Source organism: Chiloscyllium punctatum, chromosome X (genome assembly GCF_047496795.1).
Source record: "Chiloscyllium punctatum isolate Juve2018m chromosome X, sChiPun1.3, whole genome shotgun sequence".
NCBI classification, from domain to species: Eukaryota; Metazoa; Chordata; class Chondrichthyes; order Orectolobiformes; family Hemiscylliidae; genus Chiloscyllium; species Chiloscyllium punctatum.
The window spans coordinates 9,549,256-9,572,683 of NC_092791.1; the positions used below are offsets into that span (position 1 = coordinate 9,549,256).

Sequence of the window (23,428 nt, forward strand, 5' to 3'; positions counted from 1 at the left end):
ATCCAAAGGGTTTTTACAAATATATTAAGGACAAAAGGGTAACGAGGGAGAGAATAGGGCCCCTCAAAGATCAGCAAGGCGGCCTTTGTGTGGAGCCACAGAAAATGGGGGAGATACTAAGTGAATATTTTGCATCAATATTTACTGTGGAAAAGGTTATGGAAGATATAGACTGTGGGGAAATAGATGGTGACATCTTGCAAAATGTCCAGATTACAGAGGAGGAAGTGCTGGATGTCTTGAAACGGTTAAAGGTGGATAAATCCCCAGGACCTGATCAGGTGTACCCGAGAACTCTGTGGGAAGCTAGAGAAGTGATTGTTGGGCCTCTTGCTGAGATATTTGTATCATCGATAGTCCCAGGTGAGATGCCGGAAGACTGGAGTTTGGCAAATGTGGTGCCACTGTTTAAGAAGGGTGGTAAGGACAACTATAGACCGGTGAGCCTGACCTCGGTGGTGGGCAAGTTGTTGGAGGGAATCCTGAGGGACAGGATGTACATGTATTTGGAAAGGCAAGGACTGATTCGGGATAGTCAACATGGCTTTGTGCGTGGGAAATCATGTCTCACAAACTTGATTGAGTTTTTTGAAGAAGTAACAAAGAAGGTTGATGAGGGCAGAGCGGTAGATGTGATCTATATGGACTTCAGTAAGGTGTTCGACAAGGTTCCCCATGGGAGACTGGTTAGCAAGGTTAGATCTCATGGAATACAGGGAGAACTAGCCATTTGGATACAGAACTGGCTCAAAGGTAGAAGACAGAGGGTGGTGGTGGAGGGTTGTTTTTCAGACTGGAGGCCTGTGACCAGTGGAGTGCCACAAGGATCGGTGCTGGGCCCTCTACTTTTTGTCATTTACATAAATGATTTGGATGTGAGCATAAGAGGTACAGTTAGTAAGTTTGCAGATCACACCAAAATTGCAGGTGTAGTGGACAGCAAAGACGGTTACCTCAGATTACAACAGGATCTGGACCAGATGGGCCAATGGGCTGAGAAGTGGCAGATGGAGTTTAATTCAGATAAATGCGAGGTGCTGCATTTTGGGAAAGCAAACCTTAGCAGGACTTATACACTTAATGGTAAGGTCCTAGGGAGTGTTGCTGAACAAAGAGACCTTGGAGTGCAGGTTCATAGCTCCTTGAAAGTGGAGTCACAGGTAGATAGGATAGTGAAGAAGGCATTTGGTATGCTTTCCTTTATTGGTCAGAGTATTGAGTACAGGAGTTGGGAGGTCATGTTGCAGCTGTACAGGACATTGGTTAGACCACTGTTGGAATATTGTGTGCAATTCTGGTCTCCTTCCTATTGGAAAGATGTTGTGAAACCTGAAAGGGTTTAGAAAAGATTTACAAGGATGTTGCCAGGGTTGGAGGATCTGAGCTACAGGGAGAAGCTGAACAGGCTGGGGCTGTTTTCCCTGGAGCGTCAGAGGCTGAGGGGTGACCTTATAGAGGTTTACAAAATTATGAGGGGTATGGATAGGGTAAATAGACAAGGTCTTTTCCCTGGGGTCAGGGAGGGCATAGGTTTCAGGTGAGAGTGGAAAGGTATAAAACAGACCTAAGGGGCAATGTTTTCACACAGAGGGTGGTATGTGTATGGAATGAGCTGCCAGAGGAAGTGGTGGAGGCTGGTACAATTGCAACATTTAAGAGGCATCTGGATGGGTATATGAATAGGAAGGGTTTGGAAGGGTATGGGCCGGGTGCTGTGGTGGGACTGGATTGGGTTGGGATATCTGGTCGGCATGGACGGGTTGGACCGAAGGGTCTGTTTCCATGCTGTACATCTCTATGACTCTATTCATCCTTTCCCAATAGCTTAAAGTCAAAGGGAATTAATCCTCAGTGAAGAGTGGTGCTGGAAAAGCACAGCTGTTCAGGTCGCATCCGAGGAGCAGGAGAGTTGACATTTCGAGCATTTAGCTCTTCATCAGGAATGAGGAGTAGACATGCTGGTCTGGGGCCTCCTCCAGCGCCAAACCCTAACCACCCGAAGTCTGGAGAAAGAACCCCTCATCTTCTGCCTTGGGACCCTCCAGCCACACAGCATCAATGTGGATTTCACCAGTTTCCTCATTTCCCCTCGCCTTACCTTATCCCAGATCCAATCTTCCAACTCGGCACTGCCCTGTCCATCTTCATTCCCACCGATCCGCTCCACCTTCCTCTTCGATCTATCACCTTCACCTTTAGCTACCTATCGCATTCCCATCTACCTTACCCACTCCCAGCCCCACCGCACTTCCATTTATCTCTCAGCCCCCTTGGGCCACCACTTCATTCCTAATGAAGGGCTTCTGCTTGAATGATCGACTCTCCAGCTCCTCGGATGCTGTCTGACCGGCTGCTCTTTTCCAGCACTACACTCTTAACCCTGATCTCCAGCATCTGCACTCCTGACTTTGTCCTTGGGATTAATCCTCAGTCAAGCTTGGGTCTGCCATCAGTCAGCATGTTCCCACACAGTCAGTCAAGGGATTCATCTGATATCAATCCAAGAGCATGGTCATTGTCAGGACCCTCTCTTTGTAGGGGTGATGAGTCAAATATCCGGAATGCTGGCACTGGTATTGGCTCTTCATGCCCTACAGTGGGCTGTTTTTGCCTGGAATGAGAGAAAAGGAGATAGTATGAGCTATGAAGGTGGCTGGTTCATGCTGGTGAAATCTCCAGAGTGGGTAGGTGGTACAGAGCCCTTGCAGGGTGAGCAGAGTGGGGTTTGGGGACGGGTGTGAGGCAAGAGTGAGCGCAACTGGAGCAAGATATTACAGGAATGAGTGGGGTCGAGTATGATCCTCGTGTGAGGTGGGTGCAGTAGCAAAGACACAGTGAGATAGCAGAGAAAAGATGGTAGCGTTAACCCTGGCAGAGTGGAGAAGATCACTGACCTTCTTCCCGCGCTGCTGGGCATTCCTTTGGACAGTTGAGACCACACTGACCTGGGAAGAGGACAGTTCTCCTGAGCTCGTCAGGATCGCCAGTCCCTGTCTGCAAAGCAGGGTTCCAGAATTCCTGTTATCTGGGGCAAATGTCACCAAAGATGCAGGGCCACTGTGGACTGACCCTGCCAGTCCTTTTAAAAATGGCAATGGTGCCAGGCATGCCAGTCTATCCCAGGATGTCCTGGCAGTTCCAGCCATATTGATTGGGACAATTGGGTTAGCATCAGATGAGAGTGGCATTCCTGGAGCAGGGTGGATAGTTAATGAGGCAAACTTGAAACTTTTTTTTCTTCACTCATGGGACATGGGTGTCACTGATTGATCAGTGTATATTGCCCATCCCGAGTTGCCCCTTGAGAAGGTGATGGTGAGCTGCCTTAGAACCTAGAACATTCCAGCCCTCGAGGTTGCGCCCAGCTGTGGAACCAATCTGAAGCCCATCTATCCTACACTATTCCATTCTCATCCATATGCTTACCCAATGACCATTTAAATGCCCTTAATTCTGGAGAATCCACTACAGTTACAGGCAGTGCATTCCACACCCCTACTACTCACCGGGTAAAGAACCTACCTCTGACATCTGTCCTATATCTATCACCCCTCAATTTCAAGCTATCTCCTCTCATGCTAGCCATCATCATCTGAGGAAAAAGGCTCTCACTGTCCACCCTATTTTACCCTGATTATTTTATATGTCTCAATTAAGTCACCTCTCAGCCTTCTTCTCTCTAACGAAAACAGACTCAAGTCCCTCAGTTTTTCCTAGTAAGACCTTCCCTCCATACCAGGCAACATCCTAGTAAATCTCCTCTGAACCCTTTCCAAAGCTTCCACATCCTTCCTATAATGTGGTGACCAGAACTGGATGCAATACTCCACCAGAGCTTTGTACAGCTGCAGCATGACCTCTGGTTCCAAAACTCAATCCCTCTACCAATAAATGCTAACACACTGTATGCCTTAACAACCCTATCAACCTGGGTGGCAACTTTCAGGGATCTGTGCACATGGACAGCAAGATCTACAATACCAAGAATCTTACCATTAGCGCATTACTCTTTATTCCTGTTGCTCCTTCCAAAGTGAAACACCTCACACTTTTCTGCCACCTCTCAGCCCAGCTCTGCAGCTTATCTAAGTTCCTCCTTTGGCACTGTCCCCATCTGTAGTAACCTTAGTGTCATCCGCAGTTTTACGAACCCATCCCTCTATGCCCTTATCCAGGCAATTTATAAAAATGACAAACAGCAGTGGCCCCAAAACAGATCCTTGTGGTCCACCATGAGTAACTGTACTCCAGGATGAATATTTCCCATCAACCAACACCCTCTGTATTCTTTCACTTAGCCAATTTCTGATCCAAACCACTAAATCACCATCAATCTCATGTATTTTGTGCAATAGCCTCCTGTGGGGAACCTTATCAAACACCTTACTGAAATCCATATACACCACATCAACCACTTTACCCTCATCTACCTGTTTGGTCACCATCTCAAAGAACTCAATAAAGTTTGTGAGGCACCACCTACTCTTCACAAAACCGTGTTGAGTATCCCTAATTATTTCTCTCTCGATGATTATAAATCCTATCTCTTGTAACCTTTTCCAACACTTTACCCATAACTGAAGTAAAGCTCACTGGTCTATAATTACCAGGGTTGTCTCTACTCCCCTTTCTGAACAAGGGGGACAACATTTGCTATCCTCCAGTCTTCTGTAGACAATGACAATATTAAGATCAAAGCCAAAGTCTTTGCAATCTCCTCCCTGGCTTCCCAGATAATCAGAGGATAAATCCCAACCAGCCCAGGGACTTATTTATTTTCACACTTTCCAGAATTGCTAATACCTCCTCCTTGTGAAACTCAATCCTGTCTAGTCTGTCTCTCAGTATTCTCCTCAAAAACATTGTCTTTTTCCAGTGTGAATACTGACAAAAAATGTTCATTAGTGCTTCCCCTATCTCCTTAGACTCCACGCACAACTTCCCACTACTATCCTTGATTGGCCCTAATCTTTCTCTTGTCATTCTTTTATTCCTGATATACCTATAGAAAGTTTTAGAGTTTTCCTTGATCCTATCATCCAATAATGCCTCACGTCCCTGCCTGGCTCTTCTTAGCTCTCTCTTTTGGTCTTTCCTGGCTAACTTGTAACTCTCAAGCGCCCAAACTGAGCCTTCATGTCTCATCCTAACATAAGCCGCCTTCTTCCTCTTGACAAGAGATTCAACGTCTTTCGTAAACCACGGTTCCTTCACTCGACCACTTCCTTCCTGCCTGACAGGTACATACTTATCAAGGACACAGTTTCCTTCCCCATCCTTTGCAACTTAAATCTTGCCTAATCGCATCAGAATTGCCTTTCCCCCAGTGATAACTCTGGCCCTGTGGTACATACCGATCCATTTCCATCGCTCACATAAACATAACCAAATTGTGGTCACTATCACCAAAGTGCTCACCTACCTCCAAATCTAACACCTGCCCAGGTTCATTACCCAGCACCAAATCTAATGTGATCTCGCCCCTTGTCGGCCTGTCTACATACTGTGTCAGGAAACCCTCCTGCTCACATTGGACAAAAACTGACCCATCTAAATTACTCGAACTGTAGTATTTCCAGTCAATATTTTGAAAGTTAAAGTCCCCCATAGCAACTACCCTGTTACCTTTGGCTGGATCATTTTTGCTATCCTTTTCTCTACATCTCTGGAACTATTTGGAGGCCTATAGGAAACTCCCAACCTGTTTCCTGTTTCTAACCTCAGCCCAAACGATCTCTGTAGATGAGTCCTCAAAAGTCCTTTCTGCCACCATAATATTGTCATAGAATCATAGAGTCACAGAGATGTACAGCTCTTGACTAACAATGCCACACCTCCCCCTCTTTGACCATCTTCTCTGTTCTTATTGAACCATCTAAACCCCAGAACCTGCGACAATCACTCCTGTCCCTGCTGTATCCATGTTTCCGAAATGGCCACAGCATCGAAATCCCAGGTACCAACCCAGATTGCAAGTCCACCCACTTTATCCCAGATGCTCCTGCTCACCAGTGAACCCTTTGTGACCTTGAAACCTCATTCCTGATCTCGCTGCTCTCGACCTCCTGGACACTGGAATTACAATTTAGTTTCCCACCCCCCTGCTGAATTCGCTTAAACCTGCCAGAAGAGCATTAGTGAGTTTCCCCCGAGATATTGGTATCCCTCTGGTTCAGTTGTAAACAATCTGTTTGTACAGGTACCACCTACCCCAGAATGAGCCCCAAATATCCAGGTATCCTGCGCCATTCCTGTAGACACATGTTCAACTCCTCTCTCTCCCTATTCCTCGCCTCACTAGCGCATGGCAGGGCAACAAACCAGAGATAACTCTGTTTTTTCTAGCACTAAGCTCAATGACAATGACAATAGCATGAGAAGCTTTGTTAAACCTTGTAGAGAGAAACTTTCCAAAAGACGCAACAAAAATAAGAGAAGATGCAGCCTTTAATATTTAACCTTCAAGTTTAGTTATGCTTGATGTTGCTATTGAACAAAGCTAATAAAATGTAAATAAGAAATGTAGGAATAGGGCACAGTACAGAAAAATTCCAAAGGGAGGGTGATTATTTGGTAATGATGTCAATTGGAAATGAATTGACTCACAGTAGAAGTCGGAATTTGATACGATCCAAGGAGGACCAGGACACCGAAGTGTTAAACAGAAGGGAGTTCGGTGTTCACTCTACAGTCAACAGAGCTAATGAGAGCTGTCTGTCTGCCCAAAATGGCTGGTGATCTCATCAATATGTCCCTTGACTAAACTCAAAATGACAGTCCACCACATTGACACAAATACGCAACATCCCTCCCCTTTTCCGTCAGATGCTCCTGCAATGAAAACATTCACAATCATACATGCAACACTCAATAGGTAACATCTTCTGGTGGGCATCACTTCCTGTGATGCTGTAGGTGTACTTCAGGTGTCTGTTTGTCTTTCTTGTTCATTTTAATGTTTGGTGTTTTAGGCGTACAAAGAACATCATCTTCTCCTGAGACGACAAGATGCTCACACAGTGTCATGGTATTGTCCACAAAGATATAGTCTCCCTCAGATGCTCCAGTTACTGCTGTGTCCTCGGGTAGAGCCAGGTCTCTGTTTGGCACAGTTGTCTTCTGAGTTGCCAAGAGTTGATCTGCATGTCTTCTCCACACTACATTGTCTCACATTGTACGATGCAGGAGACTGGTCCAGTCTGTGCAATAATAATGGATGAATGATGACATATTGTCATGTGTATTTTACAGTGAATACGACAATAAAATACAATCCGTCACCATTTTGAAGAATGTAAGAATATAACTGATAGAGCTGAAAGGGAGCCAATCTTTGTCATGCTGCTTCTGCCATGAGTCCTGAGCTGGCTGACCAACAACAGATGCGCTGACACCTCCCCTCCACCACCTCACCGCCATCTGCCTTGGACCCACCAACGCAGGAGTCGCCACTCTTCATCGTTGGGACCACCTCACCAACAGGCCGCCAATGCCGATGCCAATGTCGGGTCCCATTCTGGACCCACACTCACCCTGCAACCAGCAAGTCCCAGATGGCACCCACCTTTCAGTAGTGGTGTATTCCCTCACCAACACTTCAAGTCATAGAGATGTACAGCACGGAAGCAGACCCTTCAGTCCAACCCGTCCATGCCAACCAGATATCCCAACCCAATCTAGTCCCACCTGCCAGCACCCGGCCCATATCCCTCCAAACCCTTCCTATTCATATACCCATCTAGATGCCTCTTAAATGTTGCAATTGTACCAGCCTCCACCACTTCCTCTGGCAGCTCATTCCACACACATACCACCCTCTGTGTGAAAACGTTGCCCCTTCGGTCCCTTTTCTAACTTTCCCCTCTCACCCTAAACTTATGCCCTCTAGTTCTGGACTCCCCGACCCCAAGGAAAAGATTTTGTCTATTTATCCTATCCATGCCCCGCATAATTTTTGAAATCTCTATAAGGTCACCCCTCAGCCTCCGACGTTCCAGGGAAAACAGCTCCAGCCTGTTCAGCCTCTCCCTCTAGCTCAAATCCTCCAATCCTTGTCAACCTTTTCTGAACCCTTTCTAGTTTCACAACATCCTTCCGAGAGGGACATTTTTTTATTCTAAATGGGGTGTTTGGCCTTGTTCTCCCATGAGAAAACCGGTTCCTGTTGTTTCCTGTCTTTTGTTATGAGTGGTTTCAACAAATCAAGTGCCGTGTACAACTGACAGTTGACCATAAGCAAAGCTGGAAGAATTTGAGTGGCCGAGTGGATTGCTTTCCAGTATTGTTCAGAAAAATTGGTTTGGCCATTTGGATAGAGCTCCTTGTTCTTGAGTTGCCGTGAAATCTTAAATGGGAAGGGCCTGCATCGCCCAACGTACCACGACAGCTTAAGCATGACTTCACTGAGGCCGCCTATTTCTATCCCAAGTCCTAACTCTAAACGTTTCCCTCCATGTGGGGCATTCATTACTCAGAGCGTACCTCCAGCAAGTGGTGAGCTTCTTTTGCATTGTTCGCCTCTTCCCTGGAGTGACCACAAAGACCTTCATGCTGTCTCTCCCACTACTTGCATGTGGGAAAACAAGACGGGAACGTTTACACAAAAAAACAGAAAATGGTGGAGAGCCTCGATGGAGAGAGAAACAGATTCGGGTCCTTCAGAAGGAATGTTTCGGCCTGCCGAGCTGCTCAGATCTTAGCTAATGAGACAAGAGACACATGGAAAACATTATGTAAAGATGGCATGCTCATGCGAAAGATCCCCTGATTGTGTTTGACCTTATGCATGGGGCTGAAGGTGATTGGGGTGAGGGAGGGATTAACTGAATAACAGTCAGAATAAGGGCACCTTCAGTTTGTTTTTACAGGGTGGAGAGACCGGTCGAAATAAGGCAAGATGGAAGGGAGAGAGCAAGTCCGAAAGGCAGAAAGAACAACGCTGCACACTCTGTTGACCAGTTCTTGACAGGGGTAGTAAAAGCCATTCCTTCTCCCTACATAGTTGGTCTAACTGCTCCGGATTCTCCCTCTGAAGACTGCAATCTTATCAATCGATTTGACACAACTCTGTCCCCAGTAGTTCTGTTAGATCTAACTATTCCCCTCCACTTTGCTAATCTCATCTGAACCTTCCATTGCGTATTCCGTCCTTTCACAGGGCCGTGGAGGAAAAGCATTTGGAATTCAAGACAAATATATCCACACAGTGCCATTTATCCAACCTCTGCATTGAGAATCGGGATAGTTTTGTCCTGATCTCTTCCTGTTTCATATTTCTCTGGGTACTTCACATGTCTGTTATTTAAGTTGGTGTCCAACCTGTCAAGGCTAGATCTTAGGGTCGTGGCCAATATTTATCCCTCAATGATCATCATGCAATAGGCATGTTTCTTGCATTACAATAGTGACAGCAGTTGAGAGCTGGCTGTGAAGTGCCCTGCGGCATCCTGAGATCGTGAAAAGTGCTATATAAATGCAGAACTCTATTTTTATTGCGCACAAAATTGCTTTAATTGTCAATAATGGCGAAGGTACTTTATTAAAATCCAACAGCTCCCATCTATATCAGCCTGATGCAGCGAGAGGGGTCGAGATGGGAGTGTTTGTTTTTGTCCCACTAGCTCCTCAAAGATTCTCATTGTTTGTGTCTTTCAGCGATTTGCTGGCAAACATATCTCAATATTCCCTGGAGGTCAAATTTGGATCATGAACTTAACTTGCTTAACTTGCTCCCTTCTTAACTTGCTCCCAGCTACAGTCAGCAGAAAGAAGATGTCACTTTGATAAAGTTCTCAACAAACTGAATTTTGAAAAGCAGTAATGTTAAGCAAAATACCGACAAAATTTTAAAAAAGAAAATCATTGGCTTCACTGTAACTTTATTGAAATGGTTAACAAAACTACCAGTAAGTAACTGTTCTAATATAGTAAAATCCCATAAACACACCCTTGAAAACGTAAATAAAATAGATTGCCTCACATACAATTCGAGCAGCAGGGAGAGAACCCCAGCTTTTAGCTGTAACAGAGAGAGGAATAAGAGCTTCCACATCCAGCTTCAAGGCCCCAGCAACTGCAGAAAGTGAAAACAAAAAATTCTGGTTCTGTGGGAGCTTGACCCCACTCATTCAGGCTGCTTCTATTGTTTCAACTTTAAAATAAAGCCCCAAGGTTTCACAAGCTGTTGACTTTAATAGCTTAATTTGGCTTTGTCTCAACCTTTCTTCATAAAAAATCCAGGACAGAATACACCTCTTAAAGCTATAGTATTGTCACAGCCATTCCATGCCTGCTCATGTATCCATCCAAGTGTCTGTCAAGCCTTGTTCTCGCATCTGCTTTCAACACCTCCCCAGGCACCCTCCATTGCTCTGTTCCTTCTTGTCAGGGCTCTCTCTCCACCTCTATCATTGCTGGAATCTTGTTTACAAACAGGAATATGTAGCTGATATGCTGCGCATCAAATCTGTTTATCTACAAAAAGCACAAAGCTACCACGAAAGTGGGAGCAGGATCTGTCCTGCACACAGCAGACTGTCCTGGCAAAACATCCGGCAGTCTTACTGTTTATCTGCAAGACCAACGCTCACGCTGAGCATTCAGCAACATCTTTCTCTCTTTCTGGCGATGTATTCCGATGGGTTTGGATGTATCGCAGGGGATGTATCTTATTTTACCACCTGAAGGTTGAAGTTTCCACAGGCATTGATAATCGAAATGAATTCTCAATCATTTATTGACCACATTGCTCTGGATTTCTGTCACATGCAAATATTAGAGATGATTAAAGACTGCCCATTTCTTTGAAAAGATGGATACTGCTGGACTTTGAAAATGGCTGCTAGGGATCGCCTCACTCCTGGAACTGCAATTGGTCAAGCTTCGGGAAGCCTTGAGAAGTCGATTACAAGGGGCAGGCCGGGTCAGTTTCCCTGTGGAATTTCAGAGCTGCCATTGTCAGGACCCAAAGCCGAAACACTGATTCAATATGCCCAGACTCCTCGTCTCCAAATGTGGCTCAGTAACATTGAAATTCATATAATCAAAACAAAATAGTTTGAATGCTGGAGATCTGAAATAAAAACGGTGCTGGAGAAAACTCAGCATAACTAGAGAAAGAAAATGAGTGAATGTTTGGAGTTCAACATGACTGTTCTAGGAAACAATCATTTTACCTAAGGAAATGTGCAACTATGTATCTTTGATTGTATCTTCAATGGTTTGATCATGAGGATAGAGGCTACATTGTTAACAGAAAAATATTTTATTGCTGTCCACTGTATTCTGATGAAAGGTCATAGATTCCCTACAGTGTGGAAACAGGCCCTTCAGCCCAACAAGTTCACACTGACCCTCCAATAAGTAACTCACCCAGACCCATTCCCCGAACCTATGACTCTACACTTCACCCTACCTAATGCACCTAACCTACACATCCCTGGACACTACGGGCAATTTAGCATGGCCAATTCACCTGACCTGCACATCTCTGGACTGTGGGACGAAACTGGAGCACCCGGAGGAAACCCACACAGACATGGGGAGAACGTGCAAACTCCACACAGACAATCAGCTGAGGCTAGAATCGGACCCAGGTCCCTGGCGCTGTGTGGCAGCAGTGCTAACCACTGGGTCGCAGTGCCACCCACCAGCTGTATGGTTTAGGAATATGAAATGTCATTTTTAGAGTTTGGAGTCAAAACTAAATCAAATAAAGTCAGATATTTCTTACAGAACTGTTACCTAATCCAGTATGGGTCAGAAAACAGGGTGACGTCAAGTCTCAGAGTAAAGGGTCGACCCTTTAGAACTGAGGTGAGGAGGAGTTTCTGCAGCCAGAGGAAAGTGAATCTGTGGAACCCATTGGAAGTGGACAGGTAGGACAGGTCAAGAGGTCGGTGCTGAGTTGGAAGGTTGGATCTGGGATAAGGTGGAGAGAGTGGTCAAATCTACATTGATGCCGTGTGGTTCTCCCAAGGCAGAAGATGAGGCACTCTTCCTCCAGGCTTCAGACGTCGGGTGGCTCGAATCTGGCGGTGGCTTGCAGGGGTGGTAGTTTGTTTGTAGGCAAAGGGACCTCCGGCAAGTGGAAAGCTTTTGAAAAGTGAGATCGTTAGCGTTCAAGATCGACATGTTCCTGTGAGGGTGAAAGGCAAGGTTGGCAGGAGTAGGGAACCCGGGATGACAAGAGATGTTGAGGCTTTAACCAGAAAAAAGAAGCAGGTATGGATCAGGTACTGGGATCAAGGGAATCCCTGGAGGTATATTGGGAATACAGGAGTTTACTGAAGAAGGAAATCAGGAGGGTGCGAGATAGCCTTGGCTGAGAAGATTAGGGTGAACCCAAAAAGGTTCTTGAAGTATATTAAAGGAAAAGAAAACCAATAACTAGAGAGAAAATCGGGCCACTCAAGGACCAAAGTGGAGATGTATGTGTAGAACAGCAGCAGATGGGCAAGGTCTTCAATGAATATTTCTTCTCTCTGTTTACTGTGGAGAAGCCTTGGAAACTTGGGGAAGTTAGTGGGGACAGTCCATATCACATTACAGGAAGTGTTGGATGTATTAGAATGGATGAAGGTGGATACAATCTCCTGGTCCTGACCAGATATATCCAAGAAGCAAGAGGCTAGAGAAGAAAGTGCAGGGGCCCTGGCTGATATTTTCACAGCAGCGTTAGCCACAGATGAGGTCACGGAAGACTAGAGAGTAGTGAATGATGGGTTCTCATTTAGGAATGGCTGCAAAGAAAAGTCTGGGAACTATAGAACAATAAGCTTAACATCTGTGGTAGGTAAGTCATTTGAGAAGATTCTGAGAGATAAGATATACATGCATTTGGAAAGACCGAGCTTGATTAGGAGCAGTCAGCGTGGCTTTGTGCGTGGGAGATCATGCCTCACAAATTTGTTCGAGTTCTTTGATGAAGTGACCAGGGAGGTTGACGAGGGCAGGGCAATCGTCCGTATGGATTTCAGGAAAGTTGATAAAGTTCCACATGGCAGGCAGCTCTGGAAGGTTTGATTGCAAGGAATTCAGGGGGAGCTGGCAAATTGAATACACAATTGGTAGGAAGCAGTGGAAGGATGCTTGTTGAACTGAAGGCCTGTGACTAGTGGAGTGCCTCAGTGGTAAGTGCTAGGCCCATTGCCATTTGTAATCTGTATGACTGAGTTGGATGAGAACATACAAGGTGTGATTAGTAAGTTTGCTGATGACACAAAAATGCGAGGTATCAGGGACAGTGAGGAAGGTTATCAGAAACTGCAGCAGGACTTTGATCAACTGGGAAAGTGGGCTGAGAAATGGCAAATGGAGTTTAATGTAGATAAGTGTGAGGTCTTGCATTTTGGAAAGTCAAATCAAGGTAGGGGTTTCATGGTGAATGATAGGGCCTGAAGGAGTGCAGTGGGACAGAGAGAGTTTGGTGTTCAGGTGTATGGTTCTCTAAATGTGGAGTCCCAGGTAGACAGGGCAGTGAAGGAGGCTTTTAGCACACTGGCCTTCATCAGTCAGGGCACTGAGTATAGAAATTGGGAAGTTATGTTGCAGTTGTACAGGATGTTGGCAAGGCCAAACCTGGAGTATTATGTTCAGTTTTGGTCACCTTGCTATCGGAAGGATGTTATCAAACTGGAAACAGTGCTGAAGAAATTTACAAGGATGTTGCCTGGACTGAGTTATAGGGAGGGGTTGGACAAGCTAGGATGTTTTTCATTGGAGCAGAGGAGACTCCGAGAGGAGGGGGAATCATATAGAAGTTTATAAGATAATTGGAGGCATGGATAAGGTGAATGCACTCAGTGTTTTTCCCAGAGTTAGGGAATTGAGGACTAGAGGGCATCAGTTAAAGGTTAGAGGGGAAAGCATAAAAAGGAACATGACGAGTAACATTTTTACACAGTGGAATGAGCTTCCAGCGGAAGTGGTTGAGGTGGATACGTTAACAACATTCATGAAAAGCATTTGGACAAATACATGGCCAGGAAAGGATTAGAATGATATGGAGAAAGTGAGGACTGCAGATGCTGGAGATCAGAGTCGAGAGTGTGGTGCTGGAAAAGCACAGCAGGTCAGGCAGCATCTGAGGAGCAGGAGAGTCGACGCTTTGGACATAAGGAATGAGGCTTGTGGGCCAGAGGGGTGGAGAGATAAATGGGAAGAGGGTGGGGCTGGGCGGGAAGGGAGCTGTGAATGAGATAGGTAGATGAAGGTGGGGGAGAAGGTGATAGGTTGGAGAGGAGGGTGGAGCGGATAGATGGGAAAGGGGATGGACAGGTCAGGAAGATGGTGCCCAGTTGGAGACTTGGAGCTGGCATAATGTGGGAGGGTGAGGAAATGAGGGAAGTGTTGAAATCCACATGGAACCCCTTGTGGTTGCAGGGTCCCAAAGTGGAATATGAGGCATTCTTCCTTTAGGCCAAGCGCAGGGAAATGGGGTTAGCGTGGCTGGATAGTTTGGTCAGCTTGGACCAGTTTGGGCCAAAAGGCCTGTCTCGGTGCTGTAGGACTCTGTGACTCTATTAGTAGGGGATGTTCACTGATGAATGCACAATGTTCAGCACCATTCTCGACTCCTCAGATACTGAAGCAGTTCATGTCCAAATACAACAAGATCCGGACAATATCCAGGCTTGGGCTGATAAGTGGCAAGTAATATTTGTGCCACACAAATGCCAGGCTATGATCATCAACATTCCTAATGAAGAGCTTATGCCCAAAGCATGGATTCGCCTGCTCCTTGGATGCGGCCAGGCCTGCTGTGCTTTTTTCAGCACCATATCGTTCGTCTCTGGATTAATGGGCCATCAACTCCCCTTTCTTTACCGTTCTCTTCACTGTTCACATTGCTTCTTACTCTCATGCGGTCTGCAAATTTTGAAACCATACCCAGTACATCAAGGCCTCATCAAGTATACATCAGGGAGAGCAAGATCAGGATATCTCTGCAGGACTTCCTCAGGGGAGTGTCCTTCATCCAACAACCATAGTTTGATTCGAGATAGTCAGCACGGCTTTGTGAGGGGCAGCCCTGAGGATGCGACAAAACAGATTGATGAAAGTAGAGTCGTGGATGTGGTGTACATGGATTTTCACAAGGTGTTTGATAAGGTTCCCCATGGTAGGCTCATTCAGAAAGTAAGGAGGCATGGGATAGAGGGAAATCTGGCTGTCTGGATACAGAATTGGCTGGCCCATAGAAGACAGAGGGTATTGGTAGATAGAAATTATTCAGCCTGGAGCTCGGTGACCAGTGATGTTCCACAGGGATCAGTTCTGGGACCTCTGCTCTTTGTAGTTTTTATAAATGACTTGGATGAGGAAGTGGAAGGGTGAGTTAGGAAGTTTGCCGATGACACAAAGGTCAGTGGAGTTGTGAATAGTATGGCAGCTGTTGTTAGGTTGCAATAGGACATTGACAGGATGCAGAGCTGGGCTGATAAGTGGCAGATGGAGTTCAACCCGGAAAAGTGTGAAGCGATTCACTTTGGAAGGTCGAATTTGAATGCAAATTATAGGGTTAAAGGCAGTGTGGAGGAACAGAAGGATCTTGGGGTCTACATACACAGATCCCTCAAAGCTGCGATCCAAGTTGATAGGGGTGTTAAGAACACGCTGTGATGTGTTGGCTTTCATGAAAAGGGCATTGAGTTTAAGAGCTGCAAGATTATGCTGCAGCTGTATCGACTCCTGGTGAGACCACACTTGGAATATTGTGTTCAGTTCTGGTGGCCTCATTATAGGAAGGATGTGGAAGTTTTAGAGAGGGTGCAGAGGAGGTTTACCAGGATGCTGCCAGGGTCAGGTCTGATGAAGAAAGGTTGAGAGAGCTAGGGCTCTTCTCATTGGAGTGAAGAAGGATGAGAGGTGACTTGATAGAGATGTATAAGATGATGAGAGGCATAGATGGAGTCCATAGTCAGAGACCTTTTCCCATAGGAAAAATGGCGATCAGGAGGGGGCATAATTTTAAGCTGATTGGAGGAAGGTTTCGGGGAGATGTCAGAAGTAGGTTCTTTACACACAGAGGGTGGTGGGTGTGTGGAATGCACTGCCGACAGTGGCAGTAGAGTCAGATACATGAGGGACATGTAAGCGACTCTTAGATAGGCACATGGATGATGTACAATGAAAGGTATGTTGGTTAGTTTGATATTAGAGTAGGATAAAAGGTCAGCACAACATCAAGGTCCAAAGGGCCTGGACTGTGCTGTACTGTTCTATGTTCTATGTTTAATTGAACCTTCAGCAATTTCACCAGTGATCTTCCTTCTGTCGTATTCCCAACGCCCCTCCCCCAAGTCCCTCCTCCCTACCTTTTATCTTCGCCTGCTTGGCACACCCTCCTCACTCCTGAAGAAGGGCTCATGCCCGAAACGTCGATTCTCCTGCTCCTTGGATGCTGCCTGACCCGCTGCGCTTTTCCAGCAACACATTTTCAGCCTCTTCCTTCTAGCATAAAGTTCAAAGTGGGGATGTTCACCGATGATTGTACAATGTTCAGTGTCAGTTTGGACTCCTCAGACACTGACGCAGTCGATGTTCAAATGCAGCAAAGTCAACGTTCAAGTTTGGCAAATAACATTAAGTGCCACACCAGTGCCAGGCAATCACGATCTCCAACAAGAGAGAATCTCACCATCACCTCTTGACATTCAATGGTATTACCATTGCTGAACACTCCACTGTCAACGTCAGTGGGGGTTATCATTGACCAGAAAGTGAAGTGGGCAAAAGGGAGGACTGCAGATGCTGGAAACCAGAGTTTAGATCAGAGTGGTGCTGGAAAAGCACAGCAGGTCAGGCAGCATCCAAGGAGCAGGCAAATCGACGTTTCAGGCAAAAGCCCTTCATCCTGATGAAACATTGATTTTCCTGCTGCTCAGATGCTGCCTGACCTGCTGTGCTTTTCCAGCACCACTCTGATCTAAACCCCAGAAACTGAAGTGGCCTAAGTCACATAAATACAGTGGCTACAAGAGCAGCTCAGATGTTAGGAATTATGTGCCGAGTAACCCACCTTGAGAGTGTTACGGAATATTCTCCACTTGTCTAGTTCCAACCTGCTCGGTCCGTACTATATCAGAAATATTCACTCGCTCGACCACCAATGCTCAGTAACAACAGTGTGTACTATGTACAAGATGAAATTCCAACAATTCACCAAAGTTCCTTCGACAGCAGCTTCCAAACTCATGCCCGCTACTATCTAGAAGGCCAATGCAGCAGATACATAGAAGCACCAGCCCCTGCACCTTCCGCTTTAAGCAACTCAACATCTTGACTTTGAAATATGACGCTGTCCCTGCAGTGCTGCTGGGTCAAAACCCAGGAACTCCTGCCTACACCACACGAAGGGACATCTCTCACACTTCCTTCACAGCAATTAGGGATGGGCCAGCCCATGGTGGCCACATCCTGTGAATTTTTGTTTATAAATCAAAAGCAAGCACACAAGACTCAGAAAGGGTTGGGGAATCTAGGACACAGTGACACAGTCTCAGGATAAAGGGCTGACCGTTTGGGACTGAGATGAGGAGAAACTACTTCACTCAAAGGGTTGTCAATCTTTGGAATTCTCTACCCTAGAGGGTTGTAGATGCTTCATCATTGAACATACTTCAGGCTGGGATTTTATAGATTTTTGACGGGATACAGGGAGCGGGCAGGAAAATGATGTTGAAGCTGAAGATCAGCCATGACAGTATTGGACCAGACTCAAGGGACTGAATGGTCTCTTCCTGCCTCAATCTCGTGTTCTTGTGGGATGTGAGACAAAGGTCAAACTTTAATTGAATGACAGAGAAGACTCAAGGGGCTTAAGTGGTCTCTTTCAGTTTGCAGGCTCCGGTGTCATTTTCCAGACATCAGGTCCGATGATGCAGCACTCCGACAGCTCTGCACTGGAGGGTAAACCTAAAACAGGGGCCGATACTTCCTGTGGACTCTGAGCTGACAGCACCACCACTGAGCCAAGCTGTCACAGAACTCGAAACGTGAGGGAGACATGGAATAAAGAAGCACTTCTTAGACTGGTCGGAGAGTGGGAGGGGCGGGGGCTTGCTGGGTCTGTATTGCCTGCACTTTTGTATGTAACAGGATTGTCTCATGTACAAATGTCATTGTTGATGTCTCTTTATATTTTTATGTGAAACTGGGATTTGAGGTTTGTCCTCATGTCCCTGTAAACTGGTTTGGGGCCTGGCTTTGCTGCTCCTCTCCCTTGTAAAACTGTATACAGCTGTAAATGTAATGGTTTGTTGTAAACTGTTTTTGTAATTTGTTTAATAAAATTTAAAAAAAAGAAGCACGTCACAGATCACTGGCGACAGGGCTTTCACATCATGCAATGGCATTCTGCACAGCCTGGACTTTGCCTACATCTCCAACTGCAATCTGTGTGATATGGATATTTGGCACAATAAAGGTTTTTGTTAAATTATTGGAGTCTGAAATTTTCCAGACTCAATTCTTCTCTCTGTAGCAGTTACGATAAAATAATCTTACCTGCTGAATCAGTCGTGCCTCAGTTGCCAATAAGTTCAATGGTCAGCAAATGCAATGTGCATTACATGGAGTCCACAGTAACCTCGGCATAGCTTGTATCCCATCACAATAAATCATGTTGGAGAGACTACGGGACAGGAAGTGCATGTGTCTGTGCACAGAGTTCAGCCCAGTCTCCTGCAGGGCAAAACACTTTCCAAACAAATATTGCAGCTGGTTTTAGCTCCAGATCAGGCTTTGGGAGTATAATGAACTCAAACGTGCACAGACAATGCAGTTCAGGTCATTCCACAACCGCGGCAGGAAGTGAAAAACCGTGCCATATTGTTCCCATTGTAAAGCAGGAACCTCTCGAGGAAGCCGTTGCGTATTGGATCACAGCCGGAGCTCATCATGCAAATTTTTGAAGTTTGAAAATGTGGCAAAATGAAGACACTCAGTCTTGTGCCTGTTAAGGTGCCCATTGCATTTCTGAAATATCTGGCTCCATTTGCTCCCCAGAGAGGAAGGTCAGTCAGACAGGGAGGCAGGCTGACTGACAGAGGCCAAAACAAATTCCTGATCCCTGCAGCTCAATCTCCTCCCAGAGCCGACTGCCAATAAAGTAAAACTGATTCAGTGGCACCTGAGACACTCTTGTGGAAGCATCACGTCAAACCCACTTCAATATTGAAACCTCTCCTTCTCAGATCAGCCTCTGGCCACAGGCATTGACTTGGAGCCTTCTTCATGATGGCTTGTGCCAATCACAGAATAAATGCCCATTCTCAAGCAACCAGTGGTGACTCACGAATGAAAGTCATTTCCTGGCGTCTTGGATGAGTAAATCTTTGCTTAAGGTGGGGAAAGGCACTGGGATAGTGATCCGCAATTGCTTTGAAAAGAAGTCCTTTCTATGTTTGCCAGTTCATTTTAAGGGGTGAGTTTTGCAATGCGTCTGCTGAACCTGTAAGATTTGGAGCAGCGTTATGAATGCATCTGAGTGCTGTAATGGACCAGCCTAGCAAGGTTTCCCTGGGTTGCCCCCAATGACTTCCACATAACCAGCCACAAAAGCTTTCCTTTTCAGGAAACAATCCAATTTCCTCTCAGAGGCCTTGTCTCTGCTCCTCTGCACTCTCAAGCAGCACTTACTAGATCCTAACCACTTGCTGTGTAAAGAAAAATGTTTTCCTTCTGCTGCTCTTGTCAATCACCTTCAATTAGTCTCCTCTGGTTCGTAAATCCTTCCACTAATGGGAACAGTTTCTCTGGATCCTGTCCAGACCTGTGGTGATTTTGAGCACTTCGACCAACTCTCCTCTCAGGCTTCTGTTTTCCATTGCAGGACAGTCTCGGTTTCTCCCGTACAGTTTCAGAAATGGAATCGGAAGTGGGTTCTGCAGAGTTAAGATTAGAGTGAGGCTGGAAAAGCACAGCAGGTCAGGCAGCATCCGAGGAGCGGGACGATCGACGTTTCGGGCCGGAGCCCTTCATCAGGAATGAGGCTTGTGGGCTGAGGGGGTGGAGAGATAAAATGGTGTTGCTCATCCTTTGAACCATTCTTGCCAACCTTTTTTGCATTCCCTCGGAACCTTTCACATCTTTCCTGAAGTGTGGTGCCCAAAACTGGTCACAATGAGGCTGAATGGTAGTTTGTGTGGATTGATCATAACTGCTCTGAGCGTGCTCTTTGTGCCCCTGCTGTTGAAATCCAGGATGCTATATTCTTTATTCATCACTTCCTCAGCCTGTCCTGCCACCTTCAATGCTTTGTGTATATATACTCCGTATTCCCAGGTCCCTCTGCTCCCGTGCCCCTTTTGGAATTGTGCTCTTTATATTGTTCCTCCAAAATGAATCACTTCATACTTTTCTGTATTAAATTTCCTTGACAACATACCAGCCCATTCCACTGGCCTGCCTGTGTTCTCTTGAGGTTCATCAGTACCTTCCCTATAACCCACAATACTTCCAAGATTTGTGTGATCCTCCAATTTTGATGCTGTACACTCAAGTTGGTGTCACTAATAGAGTCATAGAGTCCTACAGCACAGAGGCAGGCTCATTGGCCTAAACTGGCCCTTCAATCCTGAAGAAGGGCTCACGCCCGAAACGTCGATTCTCCTGCTCCTTGGATGCTGCCTGACCTGCTGCGCTTTTCCAGCAGCACATTTTCAGCTCTAAACTGGCCCATGCCAACCAAACTATCGATCCACGCTAACCCCATTTTGCTGCACTTGGCCCATATGCTTCTCATCCTTTCTTCCCCATGTATTTGCCTGAATGCCTTTGAAATGTTGTTAATGTACCCACCTCAACCACTTCCGCTGGCAGCTCATTCCATCTGCGTATCACCCTCTGTAAAAATGTTTCCCCTCAGGTTCCCTTTTATTCTTTCCCCTCTTACTTTAAACTGATGGCCTCCAGTCCTCGATTCCCCAAAAGAGACGGAGTGCATTCACCCAATCCATGCCTCCCATGATCTTATACACCTCTATAAGATCCCCCCTCAGTCTCCTATGCTCTAAAGACAAAGGTCCTAGCTTGTCCAAGCTCTCCCTATAACTCAGACCATTGAGTGCTAGCAATATCCTGTAAATGGCAACAGCGCTTTTTCCAGTATAATAACATCCTTCCTATAGCAAGGTGAATAACAATACTCCAAGTGCGGCCTCACCAATTTCTATACAACTACAACATAACTTCCCAACTTCAATACTCTGTGCCCTGACTGATGAAGGCCAGCGTGCCAAAAGCCTTCTTCACTCCCCTGTCTACCTGGGACTCCACTTTCAGAGAAACAGTAAACTCCAAGTTCCTTCTGTTCCCCTACGTTCCTTAATAAGGCCTTTAGGTTCAGGAGAAACAGGGCTCCTAATAGGCACCTTGAACCAATGAGCTGTTTAATACGCTTGGGGGGTGTGAGTGTGAGAAAGTGTGTGTCTTATGTCTGTGAGGGGGTGCATGTGTGAGTGTGGGAGTGTGGGAGCCACTCTTGGTGGCTGCAAGATGGTCACAATGTTCACCTCAAAGGAGCTGAGGACGAGGTGCCCTGGAGAGCCACAGCCTCTATGGAGAAGCTGAACTGCAAGCATCCTCATTTGGAGTGCACCTATGGCCTGGAACTTGAGGAGGACAGTAAACGAGAGGCAAATAGGTGTGGCAGGGGCTTCAGATTCAGTTTGTGCGGTTCAATAGGTGTGAGGAGACACGTTCACTCTACTGGTCCGCTTGACTTGATTTCATTCAAGCACAAAACATTGCTTTTGTCGTACTCCTGCATCATCTTTTGTGGGCTTACTGTAGTCTTCACTTGGGAGCTTCAGGTCAGGGCCTGAATGATACATAGCAAGATCCCAAAGCCCAAGCCAGTTTGGGAAAGGTAGAACTCGATGTTTGAACCCCATCCTAGTCAAAGGCAAACATCTCAGGAGTCTGCTTTCAAAAGATACAAGTCTATTTGTCAGCTGAGCTACTGCCAAGTGGCATGGTGGCTCAGTGGTTAACACTGCTGCCTCACAACGCCAGGGACCCAGGTTTGATTCCAGCCTCGTGGCAACTGTCAGTGTGGAGTTTTGATTTGGAGATGCCGGTGTTGGACTGGGGTGTACAAAGTTAAAAATCACACAACACCAGGTTATAGTCCAACAGGTTTAATTGGAAGCACACTAGCTTTCAGAGCGACGCTCCTTCATCAGGTGATAGTGGAGGGCTCAATCCTAACACAGGATTTATAGCAAATATTTACAGTGTGATGTAACTGAAATTATACATTGAATAATCGATTGTCTGTTAAGCCTTTCATCTGTTAGAATACAGTGATAGTTTCACTTCTTTCATGTGAAAATCACAAAACCTTTTTTTAGAAAAAAAGTTGCATTCTCAGGTTAGCTGTTAACGATGGTGATAGCTAGACAATATGTTGAAGGTGTTAGCCCCCTGTGTTCTCTGTCTATGACCTGATGTTTAGATTGATTCTAATCTAAAAAGTGAGATAACGCAGTTTTATATAAATTCATGCAGTTTTTGAGCAAAGTACAATGTAACTCTGCAAGTACAAGTTCGCCCCACAAAATATATGTGTGCATGTGTGTGTGTGTGTGGGTGGGTGTCTGTGTGTGTGTGTGTGTGTGAGAGAGAGTGTGTGTAGGAGTATCTGTGTGTGTGTGTGTGTGTGTGTGTAGGAGTATCTGTATGTGTGTGTGTGTGTGTGTGTGTGTCTGTGTGTGTGTGGGTATCTGTGTGTGTGTGTGGGTGTCTGTGTGTCTGTGTGTGTGTGTGAGAGAGTGTGTGTAGGAGTATCTGTGTGGGTGTCTGTGTGTGTGTGTGTGTCTGTGTGTGTGTGTGTGTGTGTGTGGGTGTCTGTGTGTCTGTGTGTGTGTGTGAGAGAGAGTGTGTGTAGGAGTATCTGTATGTGTGTGTGTGTGTGTGGGTGTCTGTGTGTGTGTGGGTGTCTGTGTGTGTGTGTGTGTGAGAGAGAGTGTGTGTAGGAGTATCTGTGTGCGTGTGTGTGTGTCTGTGTGTGTGTGGGTGTGGGTGTGTGTGTGGATGTCTGTGTGTGTGTGGGTGTGTGTGTGGGTGTCTGTGTGTCTGTGTGTGTGTGTGAGAGAGTGTGTGTAGGAGTATCTGTGTGTGTGTGTGTGTGTGTGTGTGTGTGTCTGTGTGTGTCTGTGTGTGTGTGTGTGTGTGTGTGGGTGTCTGTGTGTCTGTGTGTGTGTGTGAGAGAGAGTGTGTGTAGGAGTATCTGTGTGTGTGTGTGTGTGTGTGCGTGTCTGTGTGTGTGTGGGTGTCTGTGTGTGTGTGTGTGTGTGTGAGAGAGAGTGTGTGTAGGAGTATCTGTGTGTGTGTGTGTGTATAGTGCAATGGTGGTCACCTGTAATGTGACATGAACCCAAGGTCCCGGTTGAAGCCCTCCCTAAGTTATCCGCCTCTGCTCGGC

The 23,428-nt window shown here is 46.1% G+C and overlaps 1 protein-coding gene across 1 annotated transcript in view; it reads right to left on the reverse strand.

Annotated features, from left to right (window-relative positions):
* Positions 1–18,522, reverse strand: part of LOC140471165 (calcitonin gene-related peptide type 1 receptor-like) — a 264,420-nt gene extending 245,898 nt beyond the window's left edge. The window contains exon 1 of the mRNA XM_072567045.1: positions 18,508–18,522. The gene's annotated coding sequence lies outside the window, so the exon portion shown is untranslated. The remainder of the gene's footprint in view (positions 1–18,507) is intronic.
* Positions 18,523–23,428: the final 4,906 nt, after the last annotated feature.